Here is a 16,412-nt window from a genome sequence, read left to right as displayed (position 1 = left end):
ACAGCCTTCTTATTTTAACTGATATATGTGGCTCCCTGTACGGTCAAAAGTCGCGTATAGTTTATCGTGGCTCGTTTACTACCAAGAGCGGTTCTTAGATACATTTGATGTCTAAGAACCGAACTACAGAAGTCTGTATCAAACATGAGCACAAAGCGGTAGTAAAATCAGGAAAAACAGAGTTCGACGCCCATTTACGTCATTGTCTTTGCAACCTTCGAACATTGTACTAGCTCCGCCGTTGCAGGGCTTTGTGAATTTTGTTTTGTGGAGAGCTCTCCCCTCGCCCTTTTATGATTTCTTTTATTTCTTAGGCTAGGAGCATTTACTGATCTTACTCCCTTCACGTATCCTCGTGTTTTTTTTTGTTTTTTTTTAAGCACCGAGAGAAAGGGGAATGAGTTCATCGGCACGATCATGGACAAAGCACGGCAAAGCCAGGGAACGACGCTGTAACCGCACGGTATACGGTCTCAAATACAGCGTCACGCAACTAACAGCGATAACGGGCGACAAAGAGAGCTGGGAACAGCTTCCTTCCGCTTGTGTGCAGAAGGGGCAATCGAGAAGCACCGCGACTAAGGAGAAACAATAAACGGGTGAAGAGGATGAGGCTAGGGGGCGTCTGAGGTCAATGAACCCCGTGGCCAGTCGGCAGCCGCTCGCCTTCTAGAAGCAAGCTGCTGCGCAAGTTGCAGCAGCAGCAGCAGAGGAGGCGTGCAAGGGTTGGCGCGCACCACGAGCCCAGCTATATACTCCATCCGGCTAATACCGTGCAGCGTTACGGGAACCGCGACTGGTTTCAGCCAATCGGAAGCGGAATTGGCCAAACCGGTCGCACGCAGGAATGCTTCGTCATTGGCTTGGTGATTTCGCTCATTGGCTGCCGTGTATGGCCAAGCCAGGAGGGGAAGGCCAATGAGAAGCTCTGCCAAATTTGGACCCTGAACAATTCAGTACAGCGCTGGCTTCCGCAACGCTGCACGGTATTAGCGAACCGGTATGGTACGGATCGTTAACGGGAGCCCGGCAGTGCCCAGCGCCGGCGCGATCGAACCGTTTGTCGGGTCCGCGCCGTTGTACGGTGGCTCGCTTGTTGCTCGCGCCTGCCGTTGCCAACCGAGCGCGGTATGGCTCGGCTGCTTTAACGCGCCGCCGCCAGCAGAAGCGGCAGCGACGCGATCAAAAGCAGCTAAGCGGCCGAGCGATGAAGGGGCCCGATGGGAACGGCTATTGCTCGCGGGCCTTCCTCACTTCGCGGAATTCGTCACGCCACGGGCTGCGCTACACGGAAGCCCAGAACACGCAGCCTTCCTGCCTTCCCTGCGAGCCAGTGCGGCACCTGTCAGCCGCGTTGGCTCCGGCGTTTTTCCTTGAAAGCATACGCTTTGGGTGTAACGTTATTTGAAGTCGGACACTTGTGTCTTACGCGGAAGATTTCAGTCCTGGCACCTGAAATAGACTTGGGGGCGGCGTGCGTATGCTCGTGAGTGCATTAGGGATTGCGGCGGTACTCACTGTTTTTTCATCGCTGGCACATTAAAAAGTCTAATACACCGAATAATATATATACAGGTCCCTTGTAAACATAAATACCCCCGAAAGCAGAAGGTCTGACAGCCGTTGCCGTAGCTCAGTTGGTAGAGCACCGGACGCGCAATTCGGAAGTCATGGGTTCGGTTCCCACCGGCGGCATGTCGTTGTTTTTTCTTCTGGTTTTCTAATCAATTATCTTTAAGCGATAACATATTCAGTAATATTCTCCACTGATCAACACCACAAAATAAATAAATAAAAATAAAAAACGCCTGTGTTCCTTGGTTTCTGTGCCTATTGGCTTCTCTCATGTGTATAACTGTATAACGAGCCTCATATATATATATATATATATATATATATATATATATATATATATATATATATATATATATATATATGATAGTGCAGTCCGTTCGTAGCAGCCCTGAAGCAAAAAAAGTTGCCGACCGCCGCCGCTCCGACTTCAGCGCTCTGTGAATGTAGTTGAAATAAACGAGGCTTTGCAGTTCCCAGCACCTCACTTCACTTGCGGTTCGTCGACCCTCCACTCTCTCCGGCTCGAAGCTAAATTCCGGCGCACACGTTTCTTAGCACGTTTCACACAAAAGCTTTACTGCGCGTGGCTACATTCATCACTGGACATCGCGCAATGTGTTAAAGGGTATACGACCGAAAGCCAGTGACAGGACAAGACACATGAGCCCGTCTGGCAGAAGTCCAAGGTCTCTGGTGCATAGTGAGCGCATGGTCAACGACGCGCTGGGGTGCATCGACTGCAGGAAAGATGCAGACGCTGTTTGGCACGTTTCTCTTTGATTGAACGAATAGCACGGCTCTCTTTAAACGGAGACAAATCATGGTATGCTGCACCGCTGTCAGAACCAGCCTAGAACGAAAGTATCCATCAAAGTGAAACTTAAGCCTTGTATGCCGTCTTTCGCTAGTAATAATGAGATAGGGCACGAGTCTCGGAGGCACACTCAATCAGTCTTTCTCAGCTTCCTCGTATAGAAAATCTCGCGTGAAGTATACGGAGGCAGGAAAAGGAAAAATTTGATCTAGGCGTCAAGCTCTCCTTTCTTTATTCATTTCGCAGAATTGTATGCAAAAAAGAAAGACGGTGTTAGTTATTTAAAGCTATCCGCCTACATGGCAGCCGACGTTGTTGTGCATCAAAGAACGGGCTGTGCAGGCGTCTTGATGCGAAACAAGCATTTTGATTACTCAAAGATTAACATAGCTTCGAACATCTAAAACTCGCTTGCCTTTCCACACCCAGAAGTAAGCGCACCCCTTTCCCACTTCTTTTTCTTTTTCTTGGTACGTGCATTACGGCCCTCCCCTTGTAACTGTGAGGTTGACGATCATAAATGCTCAAAGCGTTAGTACGTCCATTTCCATTCCAAGTTTCATCATCCTCAGCCTGACTGCGCCCACTGCAGGGCAAAGGACTCTCTCATGTCTCTCCAATTAACCCTGTCCTTTTGCCAGTTGCGGCCACCGTATCCCCGCAAACTTCTCAGTTTGCGGCATACATAAACCTTTTAGGGCAGTTATCCCCAGGTGACAAGTCACCAAGAACGGTATCCGTGATCCCGCGAGGTCAGGTAATAACGCAGGTCAGCAAAGGTCAGCAGTCGGTATGAACTAAAGATGAGTGAAGCAGTGTCCAGAAAGCCAACCTTTTGAAAGGCCATGGATGGTTCACCGCTTTTGGTGGCGCAAGCCACAGGTTACATCGCTTCTTTCACCTTTATTTTTGTTTACGCATACCTGTGCGGACGTTGAAATAGGCCGGGATGCGGGTTGCACCACAAGCAGTGCCGTTCTGCGCCAGCGACCGTTCGCACCAAATGCCGGCGTTGTCGCAATCCACTGCTAGACACACTTTACACTTGCAAAACACACTGAAAGCTAGCTCTGGGAATCTCGAGAAAAAAATAATAGTTTTAAAAGAAATGTATTTCGTTTAGTTTGCCGCAAGGACGGCAAACCCATAGAATGGTGAGAAAAGAATATTAAGCTTCCGTGACAGCACATTCAGCGCAAGCCCCGGCGAACTTTGCAACGTAAACAAAAACAAAGCAGATGCTCTAGACAATTTCCAATCCTTTCATTCTCCTGGGAAGAAAAAAATAAAGAAAATAACTGTGTCGCAAAAGACGTACTTTTTTCCGGGCATGGAGGGAAACTTTTATCGTCCCTTTCACAGAAAACGACCGCCATAAGTGCTCAGAAAAAAAGATAAACAAGAATTGAAGGCATATAGCGTACAAAGTGGCGGTATCTTCAACGCACAGAATGTGCACCAAGCGGAACAATGGACTCCCATCTGAAGTCGCCTTTCGTCCCATCTGCGTGCTTGGCCCGGGGAACTTTCAGGCTTCAACAATGTTGCACTTCTTTTGTCGAGAGAAGCTATAGACTGCAAACTGTATGCTGTCCTTGAGGCACGGCAAGATTTTCAAAGAGGAGTTTGTAAAGGAGAATTGGAGCAAGGCCTCTTTGACAAGGTACAGAATGTGCGTTTGCTTCTTCTAAAAAGCACCGTATGTGTTACTCTTACAAGCTGCCCCATGGCGGCCATATTTCAATGGAGGCGCCGTACAAAAATTCCCGTGAGCTGTGCCTTGTGTCCTTGTTAATCCGGAGCGCTACGGCGTCCCTCATAGTTCGTGTGTTCCTTCGGGACATTAAATAATATGGTTTGCAAATTATAATTTACAAGCTGCCGAATGAAAACTGTGACCAGGCCGTACTACCCAATTAGGCCTGTTAATATGCCTTTCAACTGTGAGTGTGTATATGGGGGGTAATAAACAATGAACGATACTGTGGGCGGTCGACACGCCTTCAAGTTAAGTTACATGCAAGTGATGATATGATAATTCCGCACGTAAACCTTGCCGTTTTTCAGTTGTATCGATGTGAACATTGTTGGGGTTGAGGGGGGCGGGGGGCTGAATGCACGAGAGTACCAATATACTGGCCATGTCCGTAACTATAAGCCACAATAAGAGTCGCGTAATATTGATACCTGTTTAGTATCTCCTGTTTGTTTGTGTTTTATTGCTACTGTTGTCCGCACATGCTGCTCACGCACAGTAAGCAGGTCCTTTCTGCAGTTAGTGGTTTCTTCCATGTTTACGCAGAAAGTTTCTTAAATCACTCTAGTTAGCATAGCTGCTATGAATCTCTTGATACTTTCACGAAGGGGGTGGTGGTGGTGGTGAAAAACATTTATAATACAATAAATATTTACAGAGAGGTGATTGGGGTAGGCCCTATTGGCCCTTTCCCCTAACAATACTAGGTGGAGCCCCTATTCCGGGGCCCCATTGGCAAGCAACGCCGCCCGCGTCCGGTGAACCAAAGCCTTTTGGGTCTTTAGGTCCTGACAGCCGAGCAGGGCCGCCTCCCAGTCCTCTCTGCTGGGGTTGGGGTTGGGGGGGATAGATGGGTTTGACTGACACGCCCAAACCATGTGGAAGGTGTCAGCCACCTCCCCACAGAACTGGCACGCGCCATCAAAGGATGTATTGAAATGTTTAAGCACCGCCGGGCACAGTACAGTGTTAGTAAGAATTTTGATGAGGAGGCGCTCGTCAGCGCGATCCAGACCCTTACAAGGGGCCGGGTAGCGCCGGTGCTCCTCCTTGTAGTAATCGGTAATTTGTTTGAATGTAATGGCCAGATTGTCTGATTGGGAATACCCTTCCAAGGACAGGGAGATAGCCCGGGGAGAGAGTGCGCGGGCGGCCTGATCGGCCTGTTCGTTTCCCTGGAGTCCCTGGTGACCGGGGGCCCAAATCAGGTTGCGTGGAGTTGGATCTTCAGATCGACAGCTATATTCCAGTATGCGCCAGGCAAGCGGGGGAGCCCAGCCCAACTCGTAGTTCCGACAGGCCCCTTGCGAGTCGGTGATGATGTGTTTCGACTTGGGAGTAGTGAGAGCAAGAGCAATGGCAATCTCCTCCGCGTGTGTTGCGCTGTAGGCTTTGAAAGTGAGCCCGTTGACTGTGTTTGTGTTGTGTACGACTGCGGCCGTGTACCACACCCCGTGGTGTGGGCCGGCAACGTCTAAGTAATACACATGTTCTTGGTTACCATAGTATCGCGCCAACGCTTCCGCGCGCGCCTGGCGACGACCGCTACGGTCTTCTCTGGACATGTTGCGGGGAAGGGGTCGGACCCGGAGGGCGCGTCTCCAGGGTTCTGGCACTCTGTCCCTTTCCTCAATATGGTAGTCATTTTGTGAAACGTGGCGCAAGACGAAAAGAAAGAAATATATATGCCCTTGCCCTTCACCGTACTGTTTGAAGGAGCAAGCGGTTCAAGGGTGCGGACCTTTTTGTTTTGTATACTTCCCAACACTCATTTAAGACCCGCAGATTGTTCTACCCTGCATCCCGTTGTGTACGGTGTACACGAGGCCGAGTGTAAACAAAAAATAATTGCTTTACGGGTCGGTTCCATCGTCCTTTAAGATTGAGGTAACGCTGGAAGTAACCCATGAGGGCTCACTTTGTTTGTTGTCCTGTTTTCCTTGCGCAAATCTCCTGAAACATGCTTGTTAAACCTGCGGTGTGTAAACACTACCACTGGGGTTCTTGAAAAGAAAGAAGAAAAAAGGTGAGATTGCCTCAGTTTCACTCTTACTGGTGCAGGGTCGTTGCAGCCAGCGTTTCTTTCTTTTTTCTTTGAGTGTTTACATTTCTGCGTAAACATTCGTTTGTCAGATTGGTATTTTTATTCGATTTCTTTTGTTTTTCTTTGGAAATGCTATTTGTCCGCATGCCCAACGTCCCTTTTTATGCGGGTGGTGACCTGGGTTTTAACCTGTCATTATACCCGGCTGGTTGTCTACTCCAGATGTGGGGTCGGAAGCGAAGAGACGCAGAGAGATGAGAAGGAAGGAAGGTTTGGATCGTTTCGTAGACGGAACCTGTCCCGTAGTCGAAGGTTCCTTGTCAGTATAAACAAAGAACCTTCGCAGTGTCTCTATACAAACGCACACTCGTTTTGACCCTTAAACCAACGTTGCTTAAACCAACAAATGTTGCCTTAAACATCTTAACAGGGCTTTGGTGGCACTGTACTCTCTACAGTATATACATACTAAGGAGTCGGGCATTACGAGCCGTGCTTGCAAACTTTTTATCCATGAAGAGGCTTGTATAGAGTGCGCGTTTTGTACGATAATATCCGGACATGAGCAGCTCATGGATGAAGAGGCAGATTCCCCCACCCCCATGCCAAGAGAAGAATTTCACATAGGGAAGGTCTTACTCGAAAACGAAGGTCCATGTTCGTCGAAGGAAGCGCCTTAAATACATGGTACAGTTTGGAGCACCCCCTCTAACAGTGACCTATAAATCAGCGCTTGCACTGATGACTGCGACAGGCTAAGTCTTTTATCTGGTGATTTAGCACGTCAGATAAATGGTTCCCACTCTTGATTACAGCGGCAAACCCGTACACATTGACGAAGACGGACATGGACCCCTACTAACTCACCCAGTTTGCCATCGTTGCGCCCTTGCTTGTTGCAGAACGCTTTCCTTTATAATAAGCAGGCTCTCGAAAGGAAACGTAATACACAGCCACTTTTCTTTATAACCAGAAACTTACATGAATTTAGTTCGCAGCCAACGTACGTATCATCCCGATTTGTGCCAACATAAAGCTACCATATCTGTCTGAAGAACAGACGAGCCGGTATTGATTGGTTTATACGAAACGGAGTGGTAATATCTAACCTACGCTCCCCGTATCCAAGACGTAATATTCTATTAGAAAATCATCCCCAAATACATAAACATATTTTGTAATCATGTATTATTATAAGCACTGCTTACTATGCCCTTAGGGTATTGTAATGAATAGGTTTTATGGTTTATGAGGATTTAACGTCCCAAAGCGACTAAGGCTATGAGGGACGCCGTAGTGGAGGGCTCCAGAAATTTCGACCACCTACGGTTCATTAACGTGCACTGACATCGAACAGTACACGGGCCTTAGAATTTCGCCTGCATCTAAATTCGACCGCAGCGGCAGAAAAACTAAATGATAGTGCCTGGGACGTTCCTCGTGCTGTTACAGCGGACTTCTCCGCTGGACATTTCCTCCAACATTGCGTTGTAAAGGAATTTTAATCATGAAAACAACTTTAAAAGGAAGTACGAAATAGCAGTGCAATCAAACTCGGCGAACACGGTTCGTTCGCACCCGTTAGTGACTGCGACATTGCAACTAGCCCAACTGTCTTCCATGTTCGCACCCGTATTTCTGCACGAACCCCAGTCCTTTCATTGCCCAATATTGGAAACGTATTGGCAAAGGCCGGCAATACAAAGGACCAGAGTGAAACCATCCATTTTCAATACTGAGGCGATTGCCTGCGCCTGCTTGGATTCTCAGACCGCGAGGCATTCGGGAGATGCGGAAGTTACCTGCAATAACGGCGCGTGCCGGCCGAATATATTTTGCCGGTGATTTCGTGCATGCCTGCCATCGCACACACACACAGCGCTAATAGGACGCGGGAAAAGGAAGGGCTTATGGTGTGTCTCATCCCAACAATTCCTCTCCACTTCCCTGTGTTGTTCTTTTCGTCCTTGCGTCGCCGGTCTGTTATTGATGGGCCCATAAACACATCTGCAAACGAGCTCTCTTTCGCTGCTACGCGACGCGATGATTGCAGTCGTGCTGTTTTCTTCTTTTGTGTCAGACGTCGTCGCTTCGCATATTGTAATCTCGGATATAATGTCCTCTTGAACGCCCATAGGCGGCTTTGTGATTGCGGGGATATAGTAGGTTAGCTTATCATTGTAGCGAAAGCTACATTGGCCACGAACTTGTGATTTCGCTGTGGCGATGCTCCGAGGAAGCACATAGACCGACCTTGAGCTACTTGAGCCGTTGCGTAGCAACCGCCGCAGCTGGCGGACGCCGCGCGCTCGCCGCGCCATCTGGCATGACGTCACCCCGCGTGCCTCGCCGCGGAGCCGCCGCCGCCACTTGGTATGACGTCACACCGCTTGCCTTGTCGTTGCGCTCGCCTCCGCTCGCTTCGCCAGCTGTGTCGCATGCCTGATAACATGTCGGAGGATTGGAAAGGGAGAACTCGCGTGAGCCGTAACCACAGTTGAGGCGGCAGTCAGATCAGCCACTGTCAATGCTTTCGCATTACTCCAATGCGGTTTCCGCAGTGCCCTCCAATTTTTAGAGAATGGAGGTTGCATTCCTGCAGATGAACGTTTTTGGAGCCGACTTGGTACTTTACTAGTGTGCATCGCTGCAGTGTAGAAAAGTTGTCTCAGTGAGGTAGCGGATGGTAGGGTGAGTTAGTGAGTGGGCGAGCAGGGGAGTGATTAAGCACGCCAGTTATCGTTAACACTAGTGAACATGATTCGACTGTTTTTTTTTTGTTTTTTTTTAGGTCCGCCAGCACTGGTAACACTATGCCGCAAAAAAAGCTTCTCTTTACCTCAAAAATCCTATCTTTAAAAATTAGGGATCGCCTTGCTTGAAACTGCTGTGATTGCTCCTCACTACGCGTCTCAACAGCCGAGTCGTGGATTGGGCACCCGCATTAGGTGCAGGAGGTCCGGGGTTCGATTCCCTGCTCCGCCGGATACCCATCGGCTCTTTAATTGGTTGAACATGTAGCCTTTCGTGGTTCTTAATTTCTTTAGGGTGAAAACCTTGGAAAAATTCGGCCTTCGAGCTCATCCCGTGCAGACCACCAAAAGGACTTAAGGCATGGCTCTCTTTGACGAAGCAGCCCCTGCGCCATTAAAATCAATTCATCATCAACAGCCCACTCTTTGGTCTAGGATATTTTGACCAATGGTGTACGTGCATTTGTGTGCATGCGCTGACGGACGGGTCTGCGCGTGGGCCATGAATAGACATAAAAAACTGCGTTTTTTGTTTTCAGCGCTATTGCTCCTAGGAGTCTGTATCCTTGGATCTTGCTGCGCCCATATCGCGGCGGCCTTCTGTATTCGACCAGCTCGCGGCCGTCGCCTTTTTGCCGGGCATTGACGGCAAAAGCGGAAGTACCGCATCCATCACTACCCTCCCACCCCCGGCCTGGCTCTCGTTCGCTCTTGCGCATCACGTTCGGAGCGCGCGCGAAAACGGCTTCGGCGCAGTAAACATTCGTAACGGCAAAGTAGCAAAACCGCTTCACATAGCGAGGCCTCTTGTCCTTGTACAGGGACAGGCATGCGAGACGAATATACGTCCAGTATAGGAAGAACAGAAAGTGCGTGTTACAGTCCTGACCGTCGAAGGCCGACGAGCGCCAGCAATGGCTGCGTTGAGCGGCAGCTCAAAAGACGGGTTGTCACTGCGACCTTCTGCAGTGTGACCGATCCTCCGTAAGTGTTGAAAGACGGTCACCATTGATTCGCGGCCAAGCTGGAACACCGCTTTCATGATCCCGCCTGGATACATTCTTACATAGTATACTACTATGTAAAAACTTGAAAGTATGTGTACCGAACATTTTTCCGGCAACTTTGTGACTTTGTTCTTACAGTCACACGGCATATATAGCGTCTAAAATTTGTTTACTGACAACTATGACTTGCCGCGCGGGACGCACCTCGAAAACCAAAGGACGCTGAGGAAAAAGATTGACGGGGGTCACGCGGAAGTTCATGGAGATGAAGCCTAGAAGGCAGGGCCACAGAAGCCGGGGCGAATAAAGAAAGAGAGAGAGAAGGAAAGAAAGAAAGAAAGAAAGAAAGAAAGAAAGAAAGAAAGAAAGAAAGAAAGAAAGAAAGAAAGAAAGAAAGAAAGAAAGAAAGAAAGAAAGAAAGAAAGAAAGAAAGAAAGAAAGGAAGGAAGGAAGGAAGGAAGGAAGGAAGGAAGGAAGGAAGGAAGGAAGGAAGGAAGGAAGGAAGGAAGGAAGCGCTACGATTCCTTTCGAAGAATGCTGAGTGAGTTTGCACGGTCGGTTGTGGAGCGCCAATTATACTTTTGTTTTTTACACTCGCCGCAGTGGCTCAGTAGCTACTGTGTTCGGTTGCTGAGCCCAAAGTCGCGGGTTCGATCCTACTGATGTCAGATGCATTTCAATTAAGGTGAAAAGCAAAAAAAAAAAAAAACGTTGACGCTTAAGTGACCTTAAGTATCAAAATCAGATGACATTAGATTTCACGTCTGCCGCAGCTTCTGTTCCCACTTCCACGCGTGATTGAGTCATTTTCTTTTGCAATTTACAGTCCATCAACAGCCGTATTCGGACTGCTAGCTGCAAGAACAGGCACTCGCTATGCTTGAGCCTAGACTTCATTAAACGATCGGTCAACGTCACAGCCGCCTTTTCATTCACTGTTTCTCCCCATTTTTCTCGTCTATTTCTAGCCCATTTCGGAAACTAGGAAGCGCGCTCAAACGCGTTTACACTCGTTAAAATGTCAATACGCTTCGGCCCCGTCAGTGGTATATGTGCTGACGGCGACGGTTATTTGCCTTTCACTCGATGCTGGCTCTGCAAGGAAGGTGGACCGGCCTCTATTCTCTCTATATTCGACTCCCCCCACGGCCTCTTGACTACTGACTAGTTTACCTTCTACGTGATGTGTCGACCGGCGCACGCATAGAAATGTCTGGCCTATAAATTTCTAACCACGCCGTCTTTCTGCCATGCCCGGCGCGCAGCCGAGTCTGGAGGCGGCGGCTGCTAACGGCCCACTTCCATTACGCTCGCATTACAGCAACAAGCACACAAGGCGGGCGATTATGGCAGCAAGAGAAAAAAAAAAGGAGGAAGAAGGGAAAGAAAAAAAAAAAGAAGGAAAGTGAGAATGCGGGAGTAAAGCTCTGCGGCAGTGGCCTTACTCGCCACGTTTCTTTTTCATCCCAGCGCCTTCGTTTGGAGGTTGGGGCTTTTTGCCCCGGGCCTGTCGGGAACGTTTGCCGTTCCCTCCAAGTGTTTGCTTTGGTCCGCACTCCGCGCTCTCTGTAAATTCTCGGCGACGGCTTTGCAGGTCATCTTTTTTGCAGCGCTCGAAAGCGCTGCTAGGAAGCCACCCTCAAGAGGAGATGGAACGGAGCAGAAGATAGGGCGAGATGGGAGAGATATGGAAAGGGAAAGTGAAGGAAGGGGAAGGTAGTGCTGCTATGGGTTCTTGGAGGCAGGCGTGTTTCCGGGAGAGGCGATTTTTCACTGACGAGCCGAGGTGGAGTCGGCTCATTGATTTTTCTTCCTTTCGATAGCATGTCTCTGTGTGGTGTCGCGATGGGGTGGGTTTGGCGAGAGCTCATGAGGCGACGGCGGCGGCTTTGTTCGGAAAAATGGAAACAGTGCCAATGAATGACGTTATTTTGGGGACTCGCTGACCTTAACGAAGTGCACTTCGGGACGGTATTGGTTTTTCTCAACGCAGGCTGAAATGAAATTTTTTGCGAAATCAGTCGAGGGTGTTACCGCAGTTCCGTTTAAACATCCGTCTCGCTTCGTTCTAAAGGGCGCTGAACTTCCTTTCGTCGAAGCTGACGATTATTGGTTGTTTCTGGGAGTTCAAACGTCTCCACTCGGCACTGATTTTGTGCTTTATTGCCCAAGGTCACGACTAGTCCAGCCACCACTACTCTTGAGTGATCATTTTTTTCGCATGATCTCTGTTTACTTATTTAAGGTACCTCGCAGTTAAGAATTGCATTGCATTGCATTTTGTGGACTCCAGTAAGGAAAAGTATGGAGAGAGATTATGCATTAAAAATTATTGTAGCCTCTCTGTGCTTGTGTTTTATTAATATTCTGATTTCTTGTTTTCTTTTACATTTGGGACTAGAGATGCGCTAGTGGTAGCACCTTTTTCTCTGCATGGAAGCCTACCAGATGTTGGCGTTTTGTTTTCAGTGGTACTACATATTTCATGTCAATTCCGCAAGGAATGATAAGAATGGAAACAAGGCAAGGATCTGAAACGAGCGGTTTACGATCTTTTTCAAGAGTACGTCCTCACCGCGACTGTTACCGAGGTTTAGGACGAATCCCATCAAAGCGATACGAATTTTGCGGCGGAACATCATCATCATCATCATTTCTTTTTTTCTTTCGCTATACGTCCGTCTCCGGAGGTGGGAAGAATAAGCAGACAATGCGGCAAACTTTCAATACATAGCGCCAGATGGCGCTAGCTACCCACGGCAACCACGGCCTCGAGAAAGGCTTTGAGGTGGTAGAAATAAACAAGGAAGTGCACAGAGCAGGTTCGGGCAGAGACTTTGGACGAGATGGCATCCATTTCAGTGGAAGGGTAGGAGAAGAGATAGGCAGGCGCCTGGGAGGCCGAGCGGTAGCTTTTTTAGGGGGTCCACGGTGGCTCAGGGCGTAGGGGTAGGTAGAAGCGATGTAAATGTAACAATGGCGGCTGATCCCAACAAAATGGCCACTAGGAGGCCCAGAAAGAAAACTACGAAAAAGAAATTTAACGCCAGGATCAGTTACATAAGCATGCAAGAGGGTAGAAAGAGAGCGAAATGGCTAGAAATAGAACAGCAGTTAAAGGACGAAGCAGTAGGTGTGTACGCTCTATGCGAGACACATCTGAGGGATCTAGAAGATCCACCTTTCATCGATGGCTATGTCTGGGAAGGGTGCAACAGAACAACAACGGAGAAGAAGGGAGGAGGAGTAGGTATGCTGATACATCAAGGAACAAATTGGCAAAGAATAAAATCAACTTGCAAAGAACATGTCTGGGTATCAGGTACAATTTCTGGCAAAAGGACATGGCTAGGGGTAGTTTATTTAGGGATCGGGGACAAATGCAGGCAAGAAAACAAGGATCTAGTTAAGTGCCTCAATGACGATATAAAGCAGATTGGAGACGGTGTCAATATTATTTTGCTTGGAGACATGAACGGCCACATCGAGGATCTGGATGGATACACAGATTGTAACGGGAAGTTAATGCTAGACTTGTGTGAGCGGCACAACTTAGTTATTGTCAATATAGAAACTAAATGTGAGGGATCACGTGGGAATCCCGTAACAGGCAAACAACCATTGACTACTGTCTAATGTCGCAGGGCATCTATAGCAAGCTCGCAATAATGGAAATAGACGAAGAGGGGAAGGGCAGCCTATGAAGTGATCATAAACGTATTAGTCTACAGTTGGGAGCCCTAGTCAAAAGAGAAATGCAACGAAGTCCAAAAGACAACGCAAAATTAAATGATGAACAAATAGCGCTAATATCAGCCGATATAGAAGAAGTAATTGAGAAACGCCACATGGAAAATTGGGATTATAATCAGTTGGAACTGCTCATCGCTACAAAAATTAAACAAGTGAAAGAAGTTAACCGCTGGAGAGGAAAGAGGAAGCCACGAAGCTGGTGGAATATGGAAATTAAGGAGGCCATCGAACAACGACGGGTGGCTTCAAGGGAACACAGAGAAGCAAAGAGGGCGCAGTTATCTGTAGAGGAAATAGGAAAAAATGGGAATCTTATAGACAAAAGAAACAGCAAGTTCAGGTCCTAGTCCAGGCTAAAATAAAGCAGTCCTCTGATAAATGGCTGGCTGAAGTTCGCGAGGCAAATAAAGGGGGGCCAAGAAAATTCTGGAACCATATAAGCTGGTTGGGAAAAACAAATCAAAGAAAGCAGGAACAGATTATAGATGCTGAGGGAAAATGTTTAGAGGGAGACGATGCTGTGGACTACATTACGTCATTTATAGCTGCGTCTTTTAGCGACGCCAATGGGGTAATCTCCCCAAGTGAGGCGGCAACACAGGACAGCACAAAAGAGAACAGCTTAGAACTGACTAGTCTTAACTGGGAAAAGGCGGAAGCGAATATTCCTAAAACCACATCCGCAGGGATAGACGAAATTCCAATTAAGCTGATTAATGAACTTGGCCCAAGAAGCAAGGACGCGCTGATAAAAGCATTGGAGGCAGTCATAACAAATCAGCAAATTCCGCACAGCTGGAGACAGAGTAAAATGAATTTGATTTATAAAGGGAAAGGAGATAAGATGAACATAAAATCCTTCCGTCCGATTACGATAACATCTGTTATGTACAGGCTGGCAATGCAGGCGGTGAAATTAAAAATGCAGTCATGGGTAGAAGGGAATAGGATACTCGGAGAACTTCAGAATGGGTTCAGAAGGGGTAGGCGGTTAGATGATAGCCTGTTCGTGCTTACCCAATGCATATAAATAGCTAAGGCGGAAAATAGACCTCTGTTTATAGCCTTTCTGGACATAAGGGGTGCATACGATAACGTGAACAGGGAACTCCTGTGGAGCATATTGAAAGATTTAGGTATTGGTGATGAGGTAACTGATTTTCTACAGGAAATCTACCGAGATAATGAAGTTGAAATTACATGGGAAGGGAAAAAAAGTACCACAACTGTGGGGGTGCACAAAGGATTAAGGCAAGGTTGTCCTCTATCACCGCTGCTGTTCATGCTTTACGTGATAAATATGGAAAGAAGGCTAGAAGAAAGTAATCTGGGTTATAATCTATCGTACAGATTAGGCGGAAATGTAGTTGAGCAGCGACTCCCGGGTTTAATATATGCGGACGATATTGTACTGTTAGCAGATAGCCAGGAAGATTTACAAACTTTGGTTAATTGCTGTGGAGACGAAGGAGACGCTCTAGGATTCAGTTTTAGCGCAACTAAATCAGGTGTGATGATTTTTAACGATACAAATGATCAGGTGCTTACAATACAAGGCCACGAAATACCCAAAGTGGCCGAATACAAATACCTCGGGATATGGCTAAACGAAGGGCAGATATACACGGAAAAGCATGAACAGGCTCTTAGGGCAAAAGGACGAAGAGACGCCGGGATAATGAAACATAGGGCATTATGGGGGTACAACAAATATGAAGTACTAAGAGGTATTTGGAAAGGAATAATGGTGCGGGGACTTACTTTCGGCAATGCGGTTCTGTGCTTAAGGGCAGAAGTTCAGTCGAGATTAGACGTAAATCAGAGAGCTGTTGGAAGATTAGCACTAGGTGCCCACGGCAAAACCACAAACGAGGCAGTACAAGGGGATATGGGCTGGGCATCGTTCGAGGCACGGGAAGCTAAGAGTAAAATACTATATGAAGAACGCCTGAGGAAATTGGACGATAACAGATGGGCAGCTAAGGTATTTAAATATTTATACAGAAAGAACGTTGACTCACAGTGGCGGAAAAGAACTAGAAAACTAACCAGTAAGTATGCCGGCCATGAGGACGGAGAAAGAAAGAGCATTAAACGACAGGTTAAAAACGCGGAAGTTAAAAATTGGATGAATTCAATGGAAAAGAAACATAGTGTAGAACCATATCGATTCTGGAAAAGGCAGATCAGGAAAGAATTTTTCTATGATAACTCAAGAGGCAGTGCCCTACTTTTTGAAGCTAGATCAGGGTGTCTTAGAACGCGCAGCTACAAAAAGAAATTTAACGAAGAAGATGACACATGTGCAGTGTGTGGTAGATCTGTGGAAACAATTGAACACCTCATAATCAAATGTGATGGTATCCATCCGGATGTCGATGCAGGCACAGTCACTCTTTCTGAGGCCCTAGGGTTTAAAGATAACAATGGTCATGTAAATAAATCTGCAGTGGAAGTCAGCAAAAAGCGATTGGAGGATTGGTGGCTGAAAAGCAGAGATGTGGCATAAGGTTAGAATTGTAGGAAACCGTAGGCAAAGGTGATGGAGAATCTTAATGAGAATTGCCAACACAGTAAACAAAAAAAATAATAAATAAAGAAAAGCTGAGCATGGCGGCAATTGCCACCACCCCGTTTCAAAGGGGGCGCTCCTATCCATCCATCCATCCAACCATTTTTTTTTTCTAAAATGCAAAGGAAGTTGCATAGG

The 16,412-nt window shown here is 47.4% G+C and overlaps 1 non-coding gene across 1 annotated transcript; it reads left to right on the top strand.

The window, feature by feature from the left end:
- The first annotated feature begins 1,619 nt into the window (after nucleotides 1-1,619).
- Nucleotides 1,620-1,695, top strand: TRNAA-CGC (transfer RNA alanine (anticodon CGC)). Its single transcript has one exon. It is a non-coding gene; the product is annotated as a tRNA-Ala (tRNA).
- Nucleotides 1,696-16,412: the final 14,717 nt, after the last annotated feature.

Source organism: Amblyomma mixtum, chromosome 2 (genome assembly GCF_055824585.1).
Source record: "Amblyomma mixtum isolate Tamu chromosome 2, ASM5582458v1, whole genome shotgun sequence".
NCBI classification, from domain to species: domain Eukaryota; kingdom Metazoa; phylum Arthropoda; class Arachnida; order Ixodida; family Ixodidae; genus Amblyomma; species Amblyomma mixtum.
This window is presented reverse-complemented; position numbering and strand designations above follow the sequence as displayed.